At 43.4% G+C, this 24,817-nt stretch overlaps 1 protein-coding gene across 1 annotated transcript in view; it reads right to left on the bottom strand.

Moving 5' to 3' along the window:
• LOC142256513 (C3a anaphylatoxin chemotactic receptor-like) overlaps positions 1-10,902 on the bottom strand; it is a 44,996-nt gene extending 34,094 nt beyond the window's left edge. Inside the window, exon 1 of the mRNA XM_075328240.1 lies at positions 10,833-10,902. The gene's annotated coding sequence lies outside the window, so the exon portion shown is untranslated. The remainder of the gene's footprint in view (positions 1-10,832) is intronic.
• Between the last annotated feature and the right edge of the window lie 13,915 nt (positions 10,903-24,817).

Here is a 24,817-nt window from a genome sequence, read left to right on the forward strand (position 1 = left end):
AAAACACTCCACAAAACATTCCCTCTTTAACCAATTTATTAGAATGAAAAACAAATCCAGATCTGGTGTAATCCAAGGGGTTGCCATGACGATCCACACTGTCCCAGTCAATGAAGAGCAGGATGTTCCCCATTGGCTGGGAGAGCAGTGCAGTGACCTGAGCTAACATCAATGGGTCAGCCCAGGTCACTGCAGGGCATGACAAGTGCTGCTGTCAGCGAGGTACATTACCTGCGCTGATCTCCAGCACACTGACAGCCCCTGTCACTGAGTTCAATGACCGGCGCCTTCACACCAAGTATCGCGAGAGGCCCGTGACGTCACCGCTAGTCAGTCTCGGGTCAGAAGCGAGAGGTGATGTGACAAGCGGCGGCCATGGAGGACAATGACAGCGCTGAGGTCGGGACTTCATCACCGCAGGTAAGCCGAGCGGGACCATGTGTGTGTGTGTGTGTGTGTGTGTGTGTACGTGTGTACAATACATGCCGCGGGCAGGAGGGGGCGGAGCGAGCTGAGCGGGGAAGTGTGGGCTTCCTGCACGTAACTAGGATAAACATCGGGTTACTAACCAAAGCGCTTTGGTTGGATACCCGATGTTTATCTTGGTTACCAGCTTCTGGCAGGCTGCCAGCGATGGCTCCTGCACACTGTAGCTGTAAAAAGCCCTGCTTTTTGCTGCTAGAACCGTTCTCGAAAGTATCTAGAACTATCGAGCTTTTGCAAAAAGCTCGAGTTCTAGTTCGATCTCGAACAGCCCCCAAAATCACTCGAGCCTAGAATTGGAGAACCTCGAACCGCGAACCGCGCTCAACTCTACTCCTATGCACACGGACAGCCTACCTACTGCGTCACTTGTCCGAGAGTGACCTCTACGCACACGGACAATGCGCCTGTTGCGCCACCTGTCCGGTAGTGCCTCCTACGCGCACGAACAGCATACCCCAGGACCCCTGTGAAGTTAACAGGGTGTTCCAGGATTGGGTGTGTGAACCTATTATCCTCCTTGGCTTCCCAGTCTACACTACTGGTGTGATCCCTTTGCCTGACGTGTCCTCTACACACGTGGCCATTCGAGTAGTGACCAGAAATGCTAATCGAAGGACCGTTCGGCCCGTCATGGCTGACAGGGCGCTGTCGCAGTGGTCTTCTCGGTCAACGCTACCTGGTCACCATCTGGTCTGACGTGTTCCCTGCACTCGTGGTTCAGGTTGCGCCAATTCCACCTTCACACTAACTGGGTTGTCATCCGGTCTGACGTGTCACTACACACGTGACCGGTTCCCAGGTCTCCTAAGTTATCTCTGAGTCATCAGATCTATAGTCTCCGCCTAACCCACAGGGTGCCAGCAGCTTCATTACCATCTGGATCCACGGTGGGCCCCGACTGGCGATTGGGATATATACCCCCTGGTCCTAATCTGCCGGTTCCCCTGTAACAGTAAGACTGCGCCAGGGTCTGGTTGGCATGGCGGAGATAGAGCAGCTACGTCAGTTCATACTGCAGCTTGAGGCCAGAGTGAGGTCTCTGGAGCAGTCTGCTCTTGCTGCTGATATGGATGATGTGGTAGCTCAAGTGGCTGCAATGGTGTCAGCCACCAAGCCCTCTCCAACCCTCCCTTACCTCTCACTGCCAAATAAGTTTTCAGGGGACAGCAAGGCATGTAGGGGATTCGTGAACCAGTGCTCAATCCATCTGCAGTTGCTGGCTGCACGGTTCCTGACAGAGAGGTCGAAGGTGGGGTTTATCATCTCCTTGCTCTCTGATAGAGCACTGGAGTGGGCTACACCATTGTGGGAGAGGAATGACCCCGTAGTTCAGGACTCTGAGGAGTTTTTGGAGTTTTTGAGGAAAGTGTTCCTGGGGCCTCAGGTCACTCACGACTCGGCCCTACAGCTACTGACTTTGGAGCAGGGGCATACCTCCTCGAGTCAATAAGCTGTGAGTTTCATGACACTTGCTGCAGAACTGGGGTGGCCAGAGAGGAATCTCATTCCAATGTTCTGGAGGGGATTAGCCTCGCACATGAAGTACGTGTTAGCGTCGCCCGAGGTACCAACTACCCTTGAGGGCCTCATGACTCTGGCTACCCGCATTGACCTACGGAGCTCTGAACGTCAGCTGGAGCGCAGGTCAGAGGGTCGTTCAACCACTGTGGTGGTCTCTCCTACTGCACCTCCCTTAGAGGACGCCTCTGTCCCTATGGACATCTCTAGGGTTGGTGCTGCTAGGTCATCGAGTCGCAAGGGCATTTCCTGTTTCGCTTGTGGGCAGTATGGTCATTATGCCAACCGTTGTCCAAGGCATCAGGGTAAGCGACCGCGATTGGTAACCATAGCTGGAGGTAGACTGGACCCGGTGTCTTCCATTAGGGTGACGTTTCCGGTGTCCATTTCCTTTAAGGGGTCGACATGGTCCACAAGGGCGAGCATGGAAACAGGTGCTGGGGATAATTTTATCTCCTCCTCTTTTGCCCGGCGGCATGCCATCCCACTGATGAAAATGCCAAGGCCAGTGAGAGTCCGTGTGGTGGATGGGTCTTTATTGCCCAAGGTAATTCACCAGCGGACAGTGCCCATTACCCTTGCCATGTCGTCTGGCCATAGGGAGACCATTTCATTTCTGGTTTTCCCTAAGGGTGCAGATGATATTCTGCTGGGTATTCCTTGGTTGAGGCGGCATTCTCCACATATCGACTGGTCGTCTGGGGTGATTACGCGGTGGAGTGAGTCTTGTAGCTCCCACTGCATGTCTCCATCTTCCGCCCGTAGCTCAGTGGTATCTTTGGCGACTATAGACCATTCAAGTGGGAGGGCCGCTAGAGGGGGGGTACTATTACGAACCGGAGCCGCCATAGCTGCAAGCAGCCTGCTGCGGTTCCTGTTGCGACCAGGCGCCGGCTGCCATTCTTGGCCGTGCCTCGGGTCGTCCAGTTGGCTGCTCCTTCCACCACGTCTAAGTGTGGAGAGGCGGCTAGTGCGCATGCATGTGCCGATTTACTCCAGCCAAAGTCTAAGCCCGGTGTTTTGCCTAGTGAGTATGCTCAGCCTGATTGTGTCATTTCTGAGACTAAGTCCTCAGTTCAGGCTACTGAGCATGCTCCCACAATTAATCCTAACAGCCTCTTTGCACAGGTACTTGGACTTCGTGCTGTGTCTAAGTTCTGGGATGTGCCTACTGAGCATGCTCAGGCAGATAGTCTGATTTCTGAGTCTGTTGTTCAAGCATGCTCAGGCACTTAGTGCATCAGAGGCTAGTTCCGGTAAGGACCTCACTAAGCATGTCCGTGAGGTGGCAGGCCCTGATAGGGCAGAGGGTGTCAGGTGTCCTGATGACGTGGCCACTCCGGACTGGCTCGCAGAGGCCCGCCCCTATGATCTGGCACCTCACCATTGGTCGTCAGATGATGACTGGTGAAGTGTTTGGTGCGTTGCTGCCATGAGGTCATCAGTGACATGGCGGTTCCGGATAGGTCGCTGGTGACGTCGCTGATGATATGGCATTCTGCTATTGGACCTTGGTGGTTCCAACCTGGGTTTGGGGCGGATCTAGGTTAGAAAAGGGGCTGGAGACAACATGGAGATGTGCAGGCTTCACTCATATTCACTTAGAATTCATGGTGGCATAAGCCTTGTTGGAAGCGGTAGGTAGGGCTAGGCGAACGGTGCCTGTCACACCAAGATTCGTGGCTCAGCACATGAGGGTCAGGCGCCGTGCTTCCTTGCTACCGTTCCTGTTGTGCTATAGCAGTCCAGTGGCGTTAACTGGGCTGCGGCTGCTGCGTCACCTGTCCAGTTGTGCCTCCTATGCACACCGACAGCATACCTGCTGCGTCACCTGTCCGAGAGTGCCCTCTACGCACACGGACAACGCACCTGTTGCACCACCTGTCTGGTTGTGCCTCCTAGGCGCACGAACAGCATACCCCAGGACTCCTGTGGAGTTAACCGGGTGTTCCAGGATTGGGAGTGTGAACCTATTATCCTCCTTGGCTTCCCAGTCTACGCTACTGGTGAGATTCCTTGGCCTGATGTGTCCTCTACACACGTGGCCATTCGAGTAGTGACCAGAAACGCTAATCGAATGACCGCTCGGCCTATTGTGTCTGACACACGTGGCCGACAGGGCGCTGTCTCAGCGGTCTTCTCGGTCAACGTTACCTGGTCACCATCTGGTCTGACGTGTTCTCTGCCCACGTGGTCGGGGTTGCGTCAATTCCACCGACACACTAACTGGGTTGTCGTCCGGTCTGACTTGTCACTACACACGTGACCAGTTCCCAGGTCTCCTGAGTTATCTCTGAGTCATCAGCTCTATAGTCTCCACCTAACCCACAGGGTGCCAGCAGCTCCATTACCATCTGGAGCACTTTGGGCCCCGACTGGCAATTAGGATATATACCCCCTGGTCCTAATCTGCCGGTTCCCCCATAACACCCGCCCTCATCGTTATTGCATTACGGGCAATTTGTTGCCCATGTCACACAAAGTTGGTAACCCCCGTCACATGTACTTACCTCACGAACGACCTCACTGTGGGCGGCGAACATCCTTTTCCTGAAGGGAGAGGGACATTCGGCGTCACAGCAACGTCACACAGCGGCCGCCCAATAGAAGCGGAGGGGCAGAGATTCAGCGGGACGTAACATCCCACCCACCTCCTTTTCGCATTGCCGGCGGCCGCAGGTAAGCTGCAGTTCATCGTTCCCGGGGTTTCTCATGGAGCGATGTGTGCTGCCTTAGGAATGATGAACAACTGGCGCTCAGAAAGACGATCGATTTTTTGAAAATGAGCGACGTGTCAACGAGCAACGATAAGGTGTGTATTATTGCTCGTTCACAGTCGCTCGTAGCTGTCAAACGCTACGATATGTCAAACGACGCTGGATGTGCGTCACTAATGACGTGAGCCTGACGACATATCGTTAGTTATATCGTAGCGTGTAACGGGCCCTTTAGTTGCAGTTCAGTTCTAGGGTGCTGGGTTTCTTTTTATACACACCCACTAATTAACCGATCATTTAATGAGCACAGGTGAGGATGTAAACTAGGATTGGGTGCATTATATGACAAGGCAACAAAACTTTTTTCTTGCCAAAATCTGACCTTTCTGTGTTCATTAAATGATCAATATTTCAGCTTTGCATCAACTTTATTTTCATAACCTAAACCAAATTTGGGAGGGTTTCAGCTTTCAAAAGATTAATTTATTAAACCAATGGATGAATTTTAAAGTCAGGTTATGAGCTTTTATTTACATAACATGAATAAGCGACCGAACTTTTGTCAGGGACTGTATCTGTCAACATGTGAATAAATTGAAACACTATGGCAGGAGACCCAGGAGGAACCCACTGCTGACACAGAGACATAAAGAAGCTAGACAGCAGTTTGACAAAATGTACCTGGGTAACTAAAATCCTTTCGGGAAAGCATCTTGTGGACAGATGAGAGCAAGATAGAACTTTTTGGTAAAGCACATAATACTCCTGTTTACCAAAAACAGAATGAGGCCTACAAAGAAAAGAGCACAGTACCTACAGTCACATAGGGTAGAGGCTCAAATATGTTCTTGGGGGTGTTTTGTCACCTTTGGCACTGGAGGCTTTGCCTGTGTGCAAGGCACAATAAAATCTGAAGAATACCAAAGGATGTGGAGTTGCAAGTAGTGGCAAATGTCAGAAAGCTGGATTTGTGCCCGAGACATAACACCCAAATCAATCAAGTCAGTAACTTTTTGGATGCCTTAAAACCTTCACCCCAAAGTCTGTGTTCACCTTCCTGATGTGACAGTGTGAAGAGTACTGTCAGCTATGCTGCACTGCCTAATCAGTGCTCTCTTCCTGTAAGTGACTCATCAGCTGTGAGGATGGCACTAAAGGCCCCGTTACACGCAACAACGTATCTAACAATATATCGTCAAGGATTCCGTGAAGCACATCCGGCATCATTAGCGACGTCGTTGCGTGTGACACCAACGAGCGACTGTTAACAATGGAAAATACACACCAAATCGTCCATCGTTGACACTTCGTTCATTTTCAAAAAATCGTTGATTGTTGAGGACGCAGGTTGTTCGTCGTTCCCGTGGCAGCACACATCGCTATGTGAGACACCTCGGGAACAACGAACTACAGCTTACCTACGGCCGCCGGCAATGAGGAAGGAGGTGGGCGGGATGTTACGGCCGCTCATCTCCGCCCCTCCGCTTCTATTGGGCGGCCGCTTAGTGATGTCGCTGTGACGCAGCATGAACCACCCCCTTAGAAAGGAGGCGGTTCGCCGGCCACAGCGACGTCGCTAGGCAGGTAATTCTGTGTGACGGCTCCGAATTATATTGTGCGCTATGGGTAGCGATTTGCCCGTAACGCACAAACAATGGGGGCGGGTTCGCTCGGTAGCGATATCACTGCATGTGATGGGGCCTTAAGACCTAGAGACTCACTGCCCCAAAAAGGTGGGGACCAGAGGGAGGGGGAGCAGCATGGATGGGATGTGTGCAGTCAAACCCAGGGGACAGAGGTTCATAGGACTGTGCAGAGCTGTTGTCAGGAGCTCCATGAAATGCGGTCTGCTGTTCTTGCTGAGGTGAAGGTCAGCTGTGGACCGGGATGTCACCCTGACACCTGAGGGTGAGGAGAAGATTTTCCCATTCTGAGAAGACCTGAGAACCCTTGTAAGACACAACATTTGAGCGGAAGCCTACAGAACTATGAGTAGCACGGCCGAAAGCCTTTGAACGCTGAGGAGGAGAGAGGACATATCTATTTGTGTACATTTTGGATTTCCCCCTTGTTTGGTGCTGAACACCCTGGGAAGCGGCTGAGGATGGGATTCTCCACAGTCCTGTGAAGGAATTTGCCAGTCTGTACAGTATCTTCGGTGTAATTATACCCGGGTATACCAAATTGTTTAGAGTATGCAGTGCCTTGCGAAAGTATTCGGACCCCTTTAATTTTTCAACCTTTTCCCACATTTCAGGCTTTAAACATAAAGATAAAAATTTTAATGTTATGGTGAAGAATGAACAACAAGTGGGCACAGTTGTGAAGTTGAACAAAATGTATTGCTTATTTAAAACATTTTTAAAAATAAATAACTGAAAATTGGGGCATTCAATATTATTCATCCCCTTTAAGTTAATACTTTGTAGCGCCCCCTTTTGCTGTGATTATAGCTGCAGTCTCTTGGGGTATTTGTCTATCCATTTTGCACATCGAGAGACTGAAATTCTCGCCCATTCTTCCTTTGTAAACAGCTGGAGCTGAGTGAGGTTGGATGGAGGCGTTTGTGAACAGCAGTTTTCAGCTCTTTCCACAGATTCTCGATTGAATTCAGGTCTGGACTTTGACTTGGCCATTCTAACACCTGGATATTTTTATTTGTGAACCATTCCATTGTAGATTTTGCTTTATGTTTGGGATCATTGTCTTGTTGGAAGACAAATCTCCGTCCGAGTCTCAGGTCTTATGCAGACTCCAACAGGTTTTTTCAAGAATGGTCCTGTATATGACTCCATCCATCTTCCCATCAATTTTAACCATCTTTCCTTTCCCTGCTGAAGAAAAGCAGGCCCAAACCATGATGCTGCCACCACCTTGTTTGACAGTGGGGATGGTGTATTCAGGGTGATGAGCTGTGTTGCTTTTACGCAAACATATCGTTTGGCATTGTGCCCACATAGTTAGATTTTGGTTTAAACTCACCAGAGCACCTTCTTCCAAATGTTTGGTGTCTCCAGGTGGCTTGTTGCTAACTTTAAACAACACTTTTTATGGATATCTTTGAGAAATGGCTTTCTTCTTTCCACTCTTCCATAAAGGCCAGATTTGTGCCGTGTACGACTGATTGTTGTGCTATGGACAGACTCTCCCACCTCAGCTGTAGATCTCTGCAGATCATCCAGAGTGATCATGGGCCTCTTGGCTGCATCTCTGATCAGTCTTCTCCTTGTTTGAGATGAAAGTTTGGATGGACGGCCAGGTCTTGGGAGATTTGCAGTGGTATGATACTCCTTCCATTTCAATATGATGAATTTGAGTTATGTCACTCAAAATAGTTAATAAATAAATAACCTTTCCTACATGTTGACTTTACATGAGCATTATTTTTTAAACTTTTTTTGTTTGAAAGGTTTAAAGCTTGTCGGCAATTTCTCATTTTTCCAGCAAAATTTACCAAACCAATTTTTTCTTGGACCACATCACATTTGAAGTGAAATTTTATGGGCTTATATAAAATAAAATACCCAAACATAACATAATTTTAAAAACAGCACTGCTTAACATGCTCAAAACCAAATTCAACAAGTTTATCAACTCTTTTGGTGCTTCAAAGGAGCTAAAGGAATGTGTAATGAAAAAATAAAAGTTTTACTTTCTTGACAAAAATTTTACTTAAGCCCCATATTGTGCATTTTTAGAAGGGTGACGATTTCTCAAATTAGAGACTCTACATAATGTCCTTGTCTTGTTGCTCATTTGTGCAGCACGGCCTCCCACTTCTCTTTCTACTCTGGTTACAGCCTGTTTGTGCTCTTCTCTAAAGGGAGGGGAGCAACGTACAACGTACACACCATTGTAGGAAATTTTCAGTTGCTTGGCAATTTCTCGCATGAACTATCCTTCATTTCTAAGAACAAGAATAGACTTTCGAGTTTCACATGAAAGTTCTCTTTTTCTGGCCATTTTGAGAGTTTAATGGAACCAACAAATGTAATGCTCCAGATTCTCAACTAGCTCAAAGGAAAGTAAGTTTTATAGCTTTTCTAATCAGCAAAACTGTTTTCAGCTGTGCTAATATACCTGCACAAGGGTTTTCAAAGGATTTGCAAACATTCATTAGCCTTCTAACACAGTTAGCAAGCACACTGTACCATTAGAACACTGGAGTGATGGTTGTTGGAAATGGGCCTCTATATACCTATGTAGATATTGCATTCAAAACTAGACGTTTGCAGCTAGAATAGTCATTTACCACATTAACAATGTATAGAGTTGATTTCTGTTTAATTTAATTTTAGCCTCATTAAAAAATGTGCTTTTCTTTCAAAAATAAGGAAATATCTAAGTGACCCTAAACTTTTGATACTGTATTGTACCTGAGATAAAAATTACAGCCTTTTCCATTCTTTGTAGGTGGGAAAACTTGCAAAATCGGCAAAGGATCAAATACTTATTTTCCCCACTGTATATGGCTTAAAGCTCAACTATTTCTTTTAAAAAAAAAAATAGAAAAATAACTCACTGCAATGTCAGCATCTAGTCCAGCTCTGTAAGGCCCCTTTCACACATCAGTGATTCTGGTACGTTTGTGCTTTTTTTAAAACGTACAAGAATCACTGACATACGCAGACCCATTCTAATCAATGGGTCTGGTCACATATCAGTGATTTTTCACCGAACGTGTCTCCGTGCAGTGTACACCTGTGGCCGTGATTCTGCACGGAGACAAGTCAGTTTTTTTCTGGCATCACTGATGACCCACGGAGCACACTATGGATCCGTGTGTGATCAGTGAAACACGTACCAGAAAAACACGGACATATTAAATATTTTCAACTTACCTTGCCTGCGATTCGCTCTGGATCCTCCGCTCTTGGCAGTTTCTGCCTGGCTCATGAATATTCATGAGAGCAGGAAAACCCGTCCAGGAAGTAGCTGCTGAGAGCGGTGGGCAGACGCTGGAGACCCGAGGAGGTCAGCACCATGGACAGCAGCAGTGAAGGCAGGTGAGTAATGTCCATTTGCAATCACGGATCACAGATCACGGATCACGGGTTGTACATGGACAACCCACGTTTGCCATGAATCACGGAACACGGAGGGACATGTGCGTGTTTTACACGTCAGTGAAGAACGTCTGTGTTTTTCACTGACGTGTGAAACGGGCCTAATACAGTATAATAAAGTCTAACCAATAATACTATGCTGCCCAAGAGTACAAAATATGGAAAAGTCCAGAAAAGTTTGGGTAAATCCACTTGTGAAATAAGATTCTCCTTTATTGGAAATTAATTAAAAACAGCTTCAGCAGCAGGTGAAAGCCATCTCTGATGCATTTCCAATGCCTCTCTCGCCCTCATTCATAGACACGATACTACAGCTGTGTAGAGTAAATGTAAAATCATAGACAACCATTAAAAGGATTATCCAATCTTACAAGTGGGTTTACCCAATTATATTTCTTTGTACTAGACTCTTATAGTGTTTTCCGTTTTTGTAGTATACCAGAAAAAGTGAGTACACCCCTTACATGTTTTTACATATTTTATTATATCTTTTCATGGGTCAACACTGAAGATCTGACACTTTTATGCAATGTAAAGTAGTCAGTGTATCTATGTATAGTTTATGTACACTGTCTACTTTACATTGTATCAAAGTGTCAAAACCTCAGTGTTGTCCCATCAAAAGATGCAACAAAATATTTACAAATATTTGAGCGGTGTATTCAGTGTTGTGATGTACTGTAGGTAGATAGATAAATTGATAAAGGGATTTATGATTGACAGATTGATAGAGGAATAGATAGATAGATAATTAATGGATAGATAAATAGATAAATAATGGATAGATAGATAGATAGATAGAGGGATAGATAGATAGATAGATAGATAGATAGAAAATGGATAGATAGATAGATAGATAATGGATAGATAGATAGATAGATAGATAGATAGATAATGGATAGATAGATAGATAGAGGGATAGATAGATAGAAAATGGATAGATAGATAGATAGATAGATAGATAGATAATGGATAGATAGATAGATAGAGGGATAGATAGATAGATAGATAGATAATGGATAGATAGATAGATAGATTTCATTACCTTCCGTCCTTCTCCAGGTTCCCTTCTCTTTGGTCAGTGAGAGCAGCGGATCCTTTGTCTATAATCAGTATTGCTCCTGTATATATATATTCACTTCTCCACCCAAAATCCATCAGATACTTCTGCTAAGTGCAAATATTTAAGTACAGAATAATTGCTTTTTTGTGTTACTTACTTAATTGTTACTTATCAAGATAGAGTAGTTGATACATATTTTATTCATATAATTTTTAATGCTTTTTGTTGACTCATACAAGTTTATTTATGAGAAAGGTAGTATCTAAATGGTTTTGTTCTTGATGTATTTAATGATAAAATCAAGTACTGTAAGTATTAATGCATTTACTTATTTATTAGACAGAGATGTGTAGCAGAATACAAAATGTAACCCCTGGAGTAGGAGAATTGTGTACACAGGGACAAACTACTAGGCACTTTTTTCTGAAACGTAATTGGCCACCCAAATGTAAAAAAAAATAAAATAATCATTCTACTCACCTCACTGCTGACCTTTTTGGCCCCTCTACTACTCACCACCACCCATCTGGTCCTTGCTGCATTTTCAGATCCCCCTCTCATTTCTCACCATGTATTTTTTGTACATTTGGCACTTCTGTGTGTCCTGGTGTCCGAGAAGACTCTGTGCACACGAGCAGGAGGTCATGTTGTACGTCATGACACTGGTAACCTCTTATGCACTTGTGAATAACCCTCCTAGGTGCCATGACACCAAAAAGCCCCTGTACAGTGCAAGAGCATGAGGATTCCATGGAAAACTGGAAAACTGTGGGGCGCCCTCCTCCCTGCATGTAAGATGCTCTACTATACTGTACCATTATATCTATACAGAACAGCAATCTGTTTTATCCATAGATCTCATGGTGATTTTGACAGTGTCCCCATCTTAAAGGCATATCCCTACACAAGAATCTATTGCTAAAGAATCTTTTTGCTAAAGCAAATAAGATTATAGGGTGTATGAAAAGAGACATTATAATATTTTTATTATTACATATTAGAACATTTATATATTACATTAGTTTAGTGGAACAAAGTAGAAATATTAGACAATTTCTTTAGGGGGCTTTACACGCTGCGATATCGGTACCGATATATCGTCGGGGTCACGTCGGTAGTGATGCACATCCAGTGCCGTTACCAACATCGCAGCGTGTAACACAAATGAGCGATGATCAACGAGCACAAAAACGTGAAAAATCATTGCTAGTTGACACATCACTCATTTCCTTAATATCGTTGCTGCAGCAGGTACGATGTTGTTCGTCTGTCCTGCGGCACCACACATCGCTATGTGAGACACCGCAGGAACGACAAACATTTCCTTACCTGCGTCCACCGACAATGCAGAAGGAAGGAAGGAGGTGGGCGGGATGTTACATCCCACTCATCTCCGCCCCTCCGCTTCTATTGGCCGGCCGCTTAGTGACGTCATGGTGACGTCGTTGTGACACCGAATGCACCTCCCCCTTGAGAGAGGGATTGTTTTGCCATCACAGCGACATCGCTGCACAGGTATGTTCATGTGACGCTGCCGTAGCGATAAAGTTTGCTACGGCAGCGATCACCACATATCGTGCCACCGACAGGGGCGGGTGCTATCGCATGCGACATCGCTAGCAATTGCTAGTGATCTCGCAACGTGTAAAGCACCCTTTTATAAACAGTTCAAACATTTGCGTTTTTTGTTTGAGGGGGGTAAGTCGGGGAGGGAAGGCGGAAGGAGAGATCTTTATTGGGGAAACCGGGAAAAGAAAGGTGAAATGGGATTAGGAAAATGGTTAGAAGAACTACAATGCATAATAATCATTTGCAAAGACTTCTGTGCAACATATATATAGCTTAGTTTAGTTATATCTTCTTTGCAAATATTGAGAATCATTTCCTTTAAGAAATATGTACAAGAAAGAAAAAAAGAGGAAAAGGAAAGAAGAGAAAGAGGAAAGAAGGAAGAAAGAAAGGAGAAAATTAATTGGGGTATTTGTCAGAGGACTATTTGTGTTTTTATCTTCAAAAATTCTACTATAGAAGCTTATGGTTTGGATTGCTCGATGTAGGATAGCCAGGTACCCCATCTCTTTTGATAGGGTTGGAACAGGTTTTTGTATATCGCGTGTTTATTTTCAAGTTCGTGGTGCATGGATAACATCTTGATTACTTCAGAAATATTTGGAACACTATCACTTTTCCATTTGGCGAATAAAAGTTGTTTTGTGATCAAACAAATGTGAATCACAATCGGGATCTGCATTTGGTCTAGTTTTTCTATATCCATAGAAATAACCGCCATTTGGGGTGATAATTTGTTCTTGGAATTTGTAACTCGATTACCGTATTTTTCTCTTTATAAGACGCACTTGATTATAAGACGCACCCCCCAAATTTGGTGAAGGAAAAGTGATTTTTTTTTTAATGTTAAATGGGGTCCATCTTATAATGCCAGTGTCCCTCTAACAAATTATATAGGGTATATGTCTCTCATAGCCCCCATCCTAAAATTAGCCCCCTTAATCTGGATATGGCCCCCTTATATTGAATATAGCCCCCTTGTGATGGCAGACGTTCCCCTGTGCTGCCTATGGCCCCCTATGGATTGCATACATTCCCCTGTGTTGCCTATGGTCCCCTATGGATTTCATATGTTCCCCTGTGCTGCCTATGGGCCCCTATGGATTGCACACGTTCCCCTGTGTTAGATAGTGCCCCCATGCTGCTGCCCATGGCCCCTAGAGATCGCACAAGTCCCCCTGTGTTAGATATCGCCCTCAGACTGCTGACCATGGCCCCTATATAGATCGCACAAGTGCCCCTGTGTTAGATATCGCCCCCATAGTGCTGCCCATGGCCCCTAAAGATCGCACAAGTCCCCCTGTGTTAGATATCGCCCTCAGACTGCTGACCATGGCCCCTATATAGATCGCACAAGTGCCCCTGTGTTAGATATCGCCCCCATAGTGCTGCCCATGGCCCCTAAAGATCGCACAAGTCCCCCTGTGTTAGATATCGCCCCCATGCTGCTGCCCATAGTAAAATAAAACACTCTTTCCTTATCTCCTCCAGCGCTGAGCTCCCTCCTGTTTCCCTCCGTGCTTCTGTTCTTCCACTTCCTGGTTTTCGGCCTGTCATGTGATCGGCACAGCAGACTGAGATCTATGCATGTCTGCCTGATCACAGTGGAAGCAGGGACAAGGGGAGAAACGCTGGAGGGGGTAAATAAAGCTTTTTTATTTTAGAATGAGCAGCAGCCTGGGGGCCAGATCTAACACAGGGGGGGCATGTGCCATCACAGTGGGACACAGGCTCATATAATATGCACCGCTGCCCCAGCCCCTCACTGCGTGCGATTTCAGCACCACCAGAGATGGACAGCGGCTGTGCATATTATATGAGCGGGAGCAGGAGATCAAACGCTGCTGCTGCAGCGTTCACCTGCCCCCAGCACAGCACTCTCACCTCCCCTGGACCCTGCAGGGTATATATATATATATATATATATATATATATATACCCCCGTATATTCTGCTTATAAGATGCACCCCCTACTTTCCCCCAAAATTTGGGTTAACAAAAGTGCGTCTTATAAAGCGAAAAATGCGGTAATTAGAATTGACACTCTCCTCCAGAGATGTCTTGTCTTTGGCAATTGCATAAGATGTGGACCAACGTTCCTTTTTTGTTACAATTTCTCCAACAAAGTGGAGCATTTTTGGGGTCTATGTTATGTAGCTTAGAGGGAGTGAAATACCAATTTGTTATGACCTTATAGAAGGACTCGTGTAGTATAGCCGAAATATTAGAGGAAAAAGTCGCTTTTAGGCTGAATTGCCAGTTTTCTTCTGTAAAATCCTTGTTTAAAGTTTTCCCCCATTTAGCCATTTAGTAGTTTAAAAGAATAGGTTTAGTGTCATTATTTACAAGGTCATAGATATATTTGGTATTCCAGATGGTTTCTTTTCCATATTACAAAGGAGGTAGTTTATAATCTCTGGAAGGGGATGTTTACCAACCAATAATTTACTAAGGGATTCCCTTAGAGAAATCAATGTTTTGAAGTCCAAGTCTGTGATCTTATATTTTATTTTTAGATCTAAAAAGGAAGTAAAATCTTTCCCATCATGTATGTTACTAATTGTTTTTAGGCCAAGATTTTGCCATGAGGAAGGAACCTGCACATCAGTTAGGAATGTTAAAATATTTAGAGAGAAGTTTTTAGTTTGATCATATTTTGACATCTTGGTTTTAATCTTACATAAACTCCGCCAAGCAAGAATAATAGATGCAAAGTAGGGTGGTAAGGCAGGGAAAGTTTGGGATTAAGTATATGGGTTAACACTAGAAGTCCCAGAAACTTCGAGCTCCCCCTGAAGTCCCGAAAGAGGGTAAAATGACCCTTAGTCCAAACTGAATAGAACTACCGTATTTTTCGCTTTATAAGACGCACTTTTGTTCCCCCACATTTTGGGGAAAAGTAGGGGGTGCGTCTTATAAACCGAATATACAGATTACATACTGCAGGGGAGGTGGGGTCGCTCTGGAGCTCTGGGGGGGCTGGTGGTGGCTGGTATAGGCTTGTGAAGCTGCTGGCGGCAGCATTTGATCTCCTGCACCCGCTCATATAATATGCACAGCCACTGTCCACCCCCGTGGTGCTGAAACTGCACCGCGGCAATGGGCTGGGGAAGCTGCGCATATTATATCTGCCTGTGCTTCCCTTTGATCACATATGCCCCCTCCCCCTGTGTTAGCTATGACCCCCATGCTGCTACCCATAGTAAAATAATAAACTCTGCTGTGCCGATCACATGACCGGGACTGTGAACCAGGAAATGCAGGAGGCTGGAGCTCAACCCCGAGGAGGGGTACACGAGGGAGCACAGCGCTGGAGTGAACCAGGAAATGCAAGAGGCCGGAGCTCAACCCCGAGGAGGGGTACACGAGGTAGCACAGCACTGGAGTGAACCAGGAAATGCAGGAGGCCGGAGCTCAACCCCGAGGAGGGGTACACGAGGGAGCACAGCGCTGGAGAAGGTAAGGAAAAAGTTTATTTTACTAAAAGCAGCAGCATGGGGCAGCGTGTGTGCCAGCCACAGGGGGCAGCGTGTGTGCCAGCCACAGGGGGCAGCGTGTGTGCCAGCCACAGGGGGCAGCGTGTGTGCCAGCCACAGGGGGCAGCATGTGTGCCAGCCACAGGGGCCAGTTTGTGTGCCAGCCACAGGGGGCAGCGTGTGTGCCAGCCACAGGGGGCAGCGTGTGTGCCAGCCACAGGGGGCAGCTTGTGTGCCAGCCACAGGGGGCCAGTGTGTGCCAGCCACAGGAGGCCAGTGTGTGCCAGCCACAGGGGGCCAGTGTGTGCCAGCCACAGGGGGCCTGTGTGTGCCAGCCACAGGGGGGGCCGTGTGTGCCAGCTATAGGGGCTGTGTGCCAGCCATAGGGGACATGTTGCATCACTTGGGGACGTGTGCCAGCACAAGGGGGCTATATTCAATATAAGGTGGCCAGATTAAGGGGGCTAATTTTAGGATGGGGGGGCTATGAGGGACATATACTCTATATGATATGTTAGACAGACACTGGCATTATAAGACGGACCCCATTCATTAAAAAAAATCTCTATTCCTTCACCAAATTTGGGGGTGCGTCTTATAATCCGGTGCGTCTTATGAAGCGAAAAATACGGTAACTAGAAACTAAATGGCTAACTCAATGGAAAACAACATCTTCCTCTGGTGCAACAGTAATGGCCTTAATTACAGAACAAAAGATGGTGATTATAGGATGTTAGCTAAAATCCTTTAGTCATTCGACCCGTCTCTGGGTTCCAAAGGTAATAATGTTAATTGACCCCTCTCTGGGACTTCTAGTGTTAAAAGAAGAGAACAAAGAGAAGAATAGTTGTTTAAAGCAGACTCAAGCTCCAACTTTGTCGGAAAAAAAATCACAATTTAGCCAACAAATACTTTGTTTTATTATATTAGTTTTATAATAGCTTTCAAGGTTTGGCAAACCATATCCGCCTGTGATTTTACGTTTCATTAGAGTGGTCTTATAAAGTCTTGGTTTTTTATGATTCCAAATAAACCCATTTAGAATTGATGGAAGTTTACCAATGAATTTTATTGGAATGGTGAGTGGAATGGCCCTAAAGTAGTAAAGAATCTTGGGTAAGATCATCATTTTGTAGGGCATGAGTCTGCCTAGCCACGTAATTTCTTCTTTATATAAATTGTTAGTGGCCTTTTGAGTGGCTTTGATGAGATCTTCCATATTTATTGTTATTAAGGAATGTAGGTGTCCCCATCTTAAAGGCATATCCCTACACAAGAATCTATTGCTAAATAATCTATTTGCTAAAGCAAACAAGATTTTAGGGTGTATAAAAAGAGAGATTAGATCCCGTGATCCCAACGTATTGTTACCCCTCTATAAATCACTTGTAAGGCCACATCTGGAATATGGGATCCAGTTTTGGGCTCCATATTTTAAAAAGGACATTCAGAAGTTAGAGTCAGTTCAAAGGCGGGCAACTAGACTACTACAAGAAAAGGAAAGCTGCCCCTATGATGAGAGGTTGAAAAAGTTAGATATGTTTAGCTTAGAAAAAAGACGTCTCAGAGGAGATCTCATTTATTTGTATAAATACATGTGTGGTCAATATAAAGGACTGGCACATGACTTATTTCTTCCAAAGACTATACTAAGGACCAGGGGGCATTCACTGCGAGTGGAAGAAAAGCGATTCTGACAGCTAAATAGGAAAGGGTTCTTTACAGTTAGAGCAGTCAGGTAGTAATGGCAGATACTATAACGGCTTTTAAAAAAGGGCTGGATGATTTCCTCAGTACACACAACATTGTTGGTTATAAATGACTTAGTGACCACATGTAGAATTGGTGGAGGAAGGTTGAACAGGATGGACCTAGGTCTTTTTTCAACCTAAGTAACTATTTAACTATGTGTGTGATGATGACCCAAATGTAGGGGTCGAAAAGTTACATTTTTAGTATTGTTTGTATAATAAAGACCTTATATTCATTTTTTTGTGCGCCAAGTTTTCTTGTATTTAATAATGGGTTTGAACCCTTCTTGAGCACCCATAAATCCTAGTGTGCCATAAACCTTATTCCACTTGTGGGAAATATGAAGGCATGGCGAGGATCGGATGGGTGGTGGTGAGCAGCGAAAGAGCCAGGGAGGTTAGTGCTGAGGTGAGTATAATTTTTTTTTTTTTGTGAATTCTGTTTATTGTGTTCTGGTGATTGGTAATACTCCAGAGCATAATAAGCGACATTAACAAATAAGTTCTCCGCCAATCAAATTTCCACCCATCTCTTGGTTTAACCTTTAGCATTTCATCTCTTTCATTGGAGTAGGATGAAAAATGTGCCCCATTATGATTAGTGAAAAATAGTCACCACACTTCGTGACTATAAAGGTCCAGAACATCCCTATATATCACTTGAATGTTTGGAATAGTAGTCATCCATCCACATACCATCCGTTTTTTATAGATACATCAACTTTCTGAAGCATAGAACACTGTAAATAATCCTCTAAATGGTTGTAGCATAACAGTTGCTGAGAAAAAAATGCAAGTCATATGGATTGCACGCAAAAAAAAATTGCGCACATACGGAACACCAAACGGACTTCACTTGTCTAACTCTCCTGGATGAAAAGCAGATGGATCAGTCCCTGATGAAGCCGGTCATGGCGAAACATATCGAGCAGGCTCCTAGCTGGGAATTTTAATCATCAGATATTAGGGAAGTAAGTGAAATTATTTATATAGGAACGCAATAATCAGTTGGTCCATGGCCAAGTGATATCCTAATCTATATGAGGAATTAATACTACTAACATGCTTCCCCTTTCTGTCTTTTTAATTATAGCTATTTAATTGTGACATAAACGTTACATTTTAATGATACTTAATTAGGGTACCTCTACTTTCCTTTGGACACCTCTTAATAGACACTAGTATTTTAGTGGTAACAAAGGGTCTGGTTTATACAAAATCTCTTTTCAATGTGAACTGAATGCAAAGCAATACATATTTTTTGCATAAATGTCCAATATCTAAAGAACTTTGCTTCATGTTGGACACTATATTCCAATTTATTTTTATCACAGTTCACATTGAAAAGGGATTTTGTATGAACCAGACCCTTTTTGCCACTGAATTACTAGTGTCTATTAAGAACTTCTGAACCATCAGATTGCATTTATGTGATGTAATTAAATAAGTGGAATTGATTTTGTTTTTTATTTTTTTCATTTATCACTAACATTTAATTATTATTTTAATTATTGTTCTCATTCTTATAATTAAATTGACTGGGCCCGTGAGAATAATTTTGTATATTATATTGTATACTAGTGGGCAGGAGGTCCCATACCTAGTAAGAGCCACTCCCAGCACCCTACCCTAACCCAGTCCCAGAGGGAGTGCAACTGACTGTGTGTTGTGTGGATTGTGGTGGTTACCAGCAATGACCTCCTTCATACCTGGGATGAATACTGCCCCTCAGCCGAGGTGGAGTACCCTGTGGCGACTGAAGCTTTATGCTTTTTTTGATCAAAAACAGTGTTTACTAAGTACCCTATGTTTATATGCACTATGCTTTTATTTAGTTACAGCAGGGTATGTTTTCACAATTTTTCCCTTGGTTTCTCTTTGTCTAATGGCCAGTGTGAACATGAGCTCACAAGCTCCATGTATACCATCTCATACTCCGGCTCACTTTTTTGTTTTTATGTAGTTTTTTTGTATTCAGTACAAATGGGGTGTGGCCCTCCCTCTTGGTGAACTGGACATTTCATTCTGTGAATCCCCCTGACTGTGTGTGTCCTGTTGGGACCCGGTCGCTCTCAGCCCTTAGCCACATTGAGGCCTATTTTAGACCCATGGTAAGGTTTTAATATTAGAGAGTGTAGGTACTATCCCAACTGGGTACACCTTGGCGTTGGTGGGATAGCTTTATGTTTTTTTTTATCAAAAACAGTGTTTACTAAGTACCCTATGTTTATATGCACTATGCTTTTATTTAGTTACAGCAGGGTATGTTTTCACAATTTTTCCCTTGGTTTCTCTTTGTCTAATGGCCAGTGTGAACATGAGCTCACAAGCTCCATGTATACCATCTCATACTCCGGCTCACTTTTTTGTTTTTATTTTGTTTTTTTGTTTTTTTGTTTTTATTTAACTATGTGTGTGATGATGACCCAAATGTAGGGGTCGAAACGTTACATTTTTAGTATTGTTTGTATAATAAAGACCTTATATTCATTTTTTTGTGCGCCAAGTTTTCTTGTATCTAATAATGGGTTTGAACCCTTCTTGAGCACCCATAAATCCTAGTGTGCCATAAACCTTATTCCACTTGTGGGAAATATGAAGGCATGGCGAGGATCGGATGGGTGGTGGTGAGCAGCGAAAGAGCCAGGGAGGTTAGTGCTGAGGTGATTATAAATTTTTTTTTTTTTTGTGAATTCTGTTTATTGTGTTCTGGTGATTGGTAATATTCCAGAGCATAATAAGCGACATTAACAAATAAGTTCTCCGCCAATCAAATTTCCACCCATCTCTTGGTTTAACCTTTAGCATTTCATCGCTTTCATTGGAGTAGGATGAAAAATGTGCCCCATTATGATTAGTGAAAAATAGTCACCACACTTCGTGACTATAAAGGTCCAGAACATCCCTATATATCACTTGAATGTTTGGAATAGTAGTCATCCATCAACATACCATGCGTTTTTTATGGATACATCAACTTTCTGAAGCATAGAACACTGTAAATAATCCTCTAAATGGTTGTAGCATAACAGTTGCTGAGAAAAAAATGCAAGTCATATGGATTGCACGCAAAAAAAAATTGCGCACATACGGAACACCAAACGGACTTCACTTGTCTAACTCTCCTGGATGAAAAGCAGATGGATCAGTCCCTGATGAAGCCGGTCATGGCGAAACATATCGAGCAGGCTCCTAGCTGGGAATTTTAATCATCAGATATTAGGGAAGTAAGTGAAATTATTTATATAGGAACGCAATAATCAGTTGGTCCATGGCCAAGTGATATCCTAATCTATATGAGGAATTAATACTACTAACATGCTTCCCCTTTCTGTCTTTTTAATTATAGCTATTTAATTGTGACATAAACGTTACATTTTAATGATACTTAATTAGGGTACCTCTACTTTCCTTTGGACACCTCTTAATAGACACTAGTATTTTAGTGGTAACAAAGGGTCTGGTTTATACAAAATCTCTTTTCAATGTGAACTGAATGCAAAGCAATAAATATTTTTTGCATAAATGTCCAATATCTAAAGAACTTTGCTTCATGTTGGACACTATATTCCAATTTATTTTTATCACAGTTCACATTGAAAAGGGATTTTGTATGAACCAGACCCTTTTTGCCACTGAATTACTAGTGTCTATTAAGAACTTCTGAACCATCAGATTGCATTTATGTGATGTATTTAAATAAGTGGAATTGATTTTGTTTTTTATTTTTTTCATTTATCACTAACATTTAATTATTATTTTAATTATTGTTCTGATTCTTATAATTAAATTGACTGAGCCCCGTGAGAATAATTTTGTATATTATATTGTATACTAGTGGGCAGGAGGTCCCATACCTAGTAAGAGCCACTCCCAGCACCCTACCCTAACCCAGTCCCAGAGGGAGTGCAACTGACTGTGTGTTGTGTGGATTGTGGTGGTTACCAGCAATGACCTCCTTCATACCTGGGATGAATACTGCCCCTCAGCCGAGGTGGAGTATCCTGTGGCGACTGAAGCCTCAGGGGCGCCACATCTGCATAGATCTTGTGTTGTTAATTGGATATCACCAATGTAGCCTTTAAACGAAGGCTGAGGGGGAACAGTGGAGAGGCAGTGGTTGGGTTACAGAAGACATCATAAATGATGGTGATGAAAAATCTTAATTGGAAAAAAAGGTTCCAAATTTCTAAACACAATTGACAAAATGTGATATATTGAAAGCACTGAAATATTTTAAAAAGATTAAGGAAAAAAGATAACGGGTAAGTGCACACGTTCAGTATTTGCAGCAGAAAAATCTGTTACAAATACTGATGTGTTGGCAGGAAAAACACTGGGTAAAATACAAGACTTTCACTTTTTACCATGCATTAGAATGGGTGTAAAAATCCCCTGCAAACACACCAAAAAAATTGACATGTAAAAGCTGGGGACAAAGATTGCAAATAGGGTCTTACCAGATATTAAAAATGTGGTGTGCAAGAGATTACACTCACCTTATGGTGTTGTGTAAGTCACAACCACTAAGCCATGCCGCAGCCCTATGTGGAGAGATCTTAAGTGCTGGAGAGGAGAAGTGGGGTTTATGCAGCGCTGTCACTAAAAAGGAGGAAAATTGTTGATTCAATAAATAAAAGTGTTTTATTTCATAGGTCGACCCGTTTGAGGGATCATGTCCCCTTCTTCAGGACCAAAAAAAGGAAAAATCAACAAAATATTGGTTATTTTTCCTTTTTTGTTCCTGAAGAAAGGGACACGATCCCTCAAACATGTCGACCTATGAAAAAAACATTTATTGAATCAACAGTGTTCCTCCTTTTTGGCGACAGCGCGAAATAATTGAGATGCTAAAGATTTGAAACTCCTTCAAATCTGCAAAGAAAAAATATATGACGTATGCATGAGACTTCAGGAATCTCATTCCTTTTGCTGGTAGTAGGATATAATTCATTTTTTGTGACAAAACTGAGCGGAAAAAAATTCAATAAAAATGAATCATATTCTTATTGCGTGCCCATCAGACAGAATTCAGGAAAAAAAGAGTAAAGTGAGTCAAAAACTTTAGCATGTAAGAACATAGGATAATTTAATATTGTGTAATAAACAGATATACCCAAAAGAAATTCGGAAAACTCAATGACCTGATACAATATCCATGCCAGTTGGCTAGCTAAACCAGATATATGGAAGGGCATTATAATAGAGTTCATTGTTTCTCTCGAAATTCAATTGGGGAAGATTTTCTCAATTCAGGAGGCAACTTCGATTTGCATTGAACAAATTTGTTGCCAATTGAATAGATCAGGAAGGGATCAAACATTTTTTAAACTCTCCTTGAAATATCCTCTTCTATCTTCTGTTGTCTATCTTCTTTCTTCCATTTCCTTCTAGCCAGATCTCCCATTCATAGGGCCCACATCATCCCATTGGGAGCAAAGCATGTACTTGAATATTATGAGACCAAAACAAAATTTTTAATAGGGTCCCAATTCACCATGACCAAGCTCTGTAGGCAGTTCAGAACACAAAATACATACCATATTCTTCGTTTTATAAGACGCACTGGATTATAATACAAAAAAAAGACAGTTTGCACTGTGATAATGCTAAAGTATGGAAACCATGAAAGTGTGAATCTAGATTAGCATTACTGCTAAGGAAAATCTAAGACAAATTAGATATTTAGCATACATAAATGGCCATTTGTATATCTGCCCAGTTGCCACTTCACGGCATATCTCGTAACTGGGAACCTACACTATGCTGAACCCTTTCTCTGGGTGGCTTCAGCATGGAGTAGGTACCCAGTTACGAGATATGCCATGAAGTGGCAACTGGGCAGATATACAAATGGCTGGTTCTGTATGCTAAATATCTAATTTTTCTTAGATTTCCCTTAGCAGTAATGCTGATCTATATTCACACATTCATGGTTTCCATACTTTAGCATTATCAGAGTGCAAACTGTCTTTTTTTGTATTTTATGCCATGTTCAGTTATGTACCTGTTCACATTTCAGCTTGGTGAGTGCCGTCAGTTTTATTGTCTGCACTGGATTATAAGACGCACCCCAAATTTAGACATAAAAAAGCTAAAAAAAAAGGGTCTGTCTTATACTGCAGTGGTGCTTTATCAGAGGAGGGCGGCAGCGGTCGTTGAGATGGGTCACAGGAGGCAGGGGCAGTGCTGGAGTAGGGTGATGCTGCAGGCACTAAAGTGAGGGCTGTCTGTGTGTAGCAGGGTGGTGCGGAATGTGTCACAGATGCTCTGTCAGTGGTTCAGGCTTCAAAGAAATGGCGCCCGGAGTTGGTGCATGCACAGATTGAGCTCTCTGCTCAATAACAAGCTGAGATCCCATCTGGGCACGAGCCACCTCCTGGCACCATTTTCTTTATGTCCGCTGCTGGAAGATCAATGGGCAGGAGGCGGCGTGTGCACAGATGAGATCTTGAGCCTAGAGCTCTATCTACGCATGCGCCGACTCCAGGAGCCATCATTTGAAACCTGCACAGCCGTCAAGAGTAACTCACCCGCCACACCTCCCTGCTTCACACATAGGTCCCACCGCAGCCAGCATAGCCCCCACCACAGACCTCGCGGTGAGCTACATTATGGGACAAATGTTTGGAAGGTAAAGCACGTCTTACAACCTGAAAAATATGGCATGTCTGTCTTACCCACAAAAATGCACAAAGTGATGTCACTAATATTTCTCATCAACACCAGCTGTACTTAGGGATGTAGGATTGAAATGTTGACTAGAGAATAACCAGGATGGGTGAAATTTAACAAATATTTAGCACATATTAATATTTTTACTTTGTAGTAAATCAAAACTATCTAAACACTATTAATACACCTTGTAAATTACAATGCCAAAGACTAGATGAAGATTTTATACAACATTATTATAACTGGCATTATTACATCCAAAGAAGCCAAACGGAATACATTAACACAATTATAAATGTAAATAATTATTTCAACATCCTGAATACTCATACGTTGTCCTAGCCATTGGTGCTGATAAAACATTTTAGAGCCTTAAGTGCTGGATTATGGAGGTCATCAAATTTCGCATCGGATGAACATTTTCCTTACTATTGTCTCAGCAAGAATAAAAATGGAAAACTTTCCAACAACTTTCAATTTACAGAACAAAAAATTA

This window comes from Anomaloglossus baeobatrachus, chromosome 11 (assembly GCF_048569485.1).
Source record: "Anomaloglossus baeobatrachus isolate aAnoBae1 chromosome 11, aAnoBae1.hap1, whole genome shotgun sequence".
NCBI classification, from domain to species: domain Eukaryota; kingdom Metazoa; phylum Chordata; class Amphibia; order Anura; family Aromobatidae; genus Anomaloglossus; species Anomaloglossus baeobatrachus.